We start from the raw sequence: 3459 nt of genomic DNA on the forward strand, positions 1-3459 counted from the left end.
AGATCCTTAGCCTGCTAGAGGCTGTTCACTTGCCCCATAAAGTGGCAATAATACAATGCCCAGGACACCAAAAAGGGACTGGACCCATAGAAAAAGGAAATCAAATGGCAGACTAGGAGGCAAAGAAGGCAGCTCAGGGAGCTATGACTTTGACAATAAAAACTCAGTCTCAACCAGAGACCAAAGAGACGGACAAAAGGACCCTCAAAGAAGAAGAATGGTGAGAATATTTGGCTGATATACATCGCCTTACCCATCTGGGGGTTAAAAAGTTAATAGAATTAGTTAAGAGGTCCCCTTACTATATTCCTGGATTAAAGAAAGCTGCCGAAAATCTAGTCAAAAACTGCCATGCCTGTGCGTTTACTAATGCTGGGTCCAACAAGCTCCTAGCAGGAAGGCGTTTGAGAGGAGATAGGCCTGGAACCTATTGGAAAACTGATTTTACGGAGGTAAAGCCTGCCCAGTATGGGAATAAATATCTACTAGTTTTTATAGACACTTTTACAGGCTGGGTTGAAGCATTCCCTACTAATAATGAGACTGAAAATGTGGTGACCAAGAAGATACTGGAAGAAATCCTACCCCGTTTTGAGGTACCCAAGGTAATTGGGTCAGACAATGGGCCTGCTTTTGTCTCTCAGGTAAGTCAGGGAGTGGCCAGACAACTGGGGATCAATTGGAAATTACACTGTGCATATAGACCCCAGAGTTCAGGACAGGTAGAGAGAATGAATAGAACATTAAAAGAGACCTTGACAAAATTAGTCTTAGAGACCGGCGGAAATGATCAGACAGCCCTTCTCCCTTATGCTTTATTTAGGGTCCAAAACTCCCCTGGCCCCTTTGGTTTGACCCCTTTTGTATTGATGTTTGGAGCCCCATCACCCATTTATATGTCTGTAACTGATAAATTTAGCCCCGATGTATCTTTCTCTCCCTCTTCCAATCTCCTCATTCGGCTCAAGGCCTTAGAAACAGTAAGAAAAGAGATATGGTCACAATTAAGAGGAACCTATATTGCTGGTGATACACAGGTGCCGCATCAGTTTGAAGTGGGAGACGTCGTCCTGGTGAGGAGACATTGAACAGGAAATTTAGAGCTGAGGTGGAAAGGACCATATCTGGTATTGCTGACTACGCCCACCTCTATCAAAGTTGAAGGAATTCCCACCTGGATCCATGCGTCTCACGTTAAGAGAGCACCACCTGAAGCTGATCCAGATAGATGGACACTAGAAAAGACTACTAATCCTCTTAAGTTACGCCTATGTCGAAGAGGCAACCTTCCACCAACCAGACAGGAGAAAGACTTTTAACTGTGCTTGATTTTCAGACAAAAGGAAGGATGCTTTTTCTATGGATGTTTTCATGTATCAAGTCTTTAATTTTACCTGGGTTATTACTAATCAGGCAGGAGACATTGCAAACTCCTTCTCCACAGTTTCTGCTACTACACCCTGGCCTAGTTTAGAAGTAGATCTCTGTCGACTGGCCTTGGGAGCACATGAATATTGGGGTACTGCTGATCTTTTTGCCCCCTTGGACCGGACCCCGGAGTTGAGCAACCCGGCCACAGACCCAGGTTGCAGTAACGCTGTGAGACACGCAATACTAGCGCTCCAGACTGGGGGAGTCTATGTATGTCCAGGTCCACATAGGGATCGCTCTAAGGCTAGAAGTTGCGGCTATGAAACTGACTTCTATTGTCACAATTGGGAATGTGTGACCACTGGGGACACTTACTGGGCTCCCAGGTCCAGCTGGGATTATATTACAGTTAAGAGAAAATACCCCAATGCAAGAGTTACAAAAGCAGGTAGACAGCCCCTAAATGCTAAGTGCCATGCCACTTCTGATCTTAGTAACCCCCTTACTATTGCTTTTACTGAGGCAGTTTACTGAAAGTAACCCCAGAACAGTGGGAGAGGGGATTCCGATGGGGGATGCGGCTCTATAAATCCAACTGGGACCCTGGACTAACTTTTAAAATAAGATTATTTAAATCTATTCCAAATCAACAGAACAACATTGCTGTAGGTCCTAATTCAAAGTTACACCGGAATAACCCAGCCCAAAGTCCTAGAAAGATATTTGCTGGCCTTGTCACCCCTCAGGCTCCCCCTCCTCCCCGCCCTGTCTTTCAACCTACACTCCTCGAAGGTCCCCCTTCTACTGCTAATCTTATTTTGACCTTAGTTAATACCTCAGTACAAGCCATTCATGGGGCCAACTTTATGCTGTTAGAAAAATGCTGGGTCTGCTATTCCTCCACCCCACCATTTTATGAGGGGATTGCCAATTTTAAAAGATTGTTTACTAATGATACCTCTAGCTTATGGTGGAGCCCACCAGAAAAACAGGGTCTGACTCTCAGCAAAGTCTCAGGTCTAGGGTTGTGTCTCATTGGGCCCAACATGTTACCTCCTAAAGCTCTGACAAAAGTCTGCAATCAGACTCTGGTGGTAAATAGTTCCTCTCAATATATTTCAACTTCTAACAACACCTACCTTGCTTGCTCGTCAGGACTGACCACCTTTATAGTTATCCACGTTTTTCTCTTAAAACGTGATTATTGTGTACAAGTTGCCCTTCTTCCACACCTAATTTTTTATGAGGTTGAAGAGTTTTTAGGACTATGGGAAAAAGGGCCCGGAGCTCTGTCCAGAACTAAGAGAGAGCCCATAACCGCAATTACTTTGGCAGTCATTATTGGATTAGGAGCTGCAGGAGCCAGAACAGGGGTTGCCTCCTTGATCACTTCTAACCAACAATATAATCAGCTTAGTGCTGCAGTTGATAAAGACATCCAGGAGCTACAATTGGGCCTAAAAAATCTTAAGGATTCGGTTACTTCTCTCTCTGAGGTAGTCCTACAAAACAGGAGGGGACTAGACCTCCTTTTCTTACAACAAGGAGGATTATGTGCTGCCCTTAAAGAAGAATATTGTTTTTATACAGACAAAACGGGGTTAGTAGAAGACAGCCTACAAAAGGTCAGAGAAAGACTTAGAGAGAGAGAGAGAGAGAGAGAGAGAGAGAGAGAGAGAGAGAGAGCGCGAGAGAGAGAGAGAGGCACAAAAAGGGTGGTTTGAGTCTTGGTATTCCCAGTCACCATGGATAACTACATTGTTCTTAGCCCTGGCCGGACCTGTGCTTTTTGTCTGCCTAACTCTAATTTTTGGTCCCTGTATAATTAACAAAGGCATAGCATTTATCCAAAACCAGATAAACGCAGTAAAACTCATGATCATACAGAGACAATACCAACCTATAGTTCAATATGAGGCAGACTGAGAGATACTGGTTTTAAATTCTAAGATTAGAATTATATAGTAGAAGAAGAAGGGAATGAAAGAAAATTATATGAATTTAAGGTTTAAAAATACAAAATTAAAAGAGTAAGCCCTGCCGCCAGGACTAGCAGGCCATAAAGATAAAGGAATGCAAGAAGCAATG

Source organism: Rattus norvegicus, chromosome 7 (assembly GCF_021556685.1).
Source record: "Rattus norvegicus strain SHRSP/BbbUtx chromosome 7, alternate assembly SHRSP_T2T, whole genome shotgun sequence".
Lineage (NCBI taxonomy): Eukaryota > Metazoa > Chordata > Mammalia > Rodentia > Muridae > Rattus > Rattus norvegicus.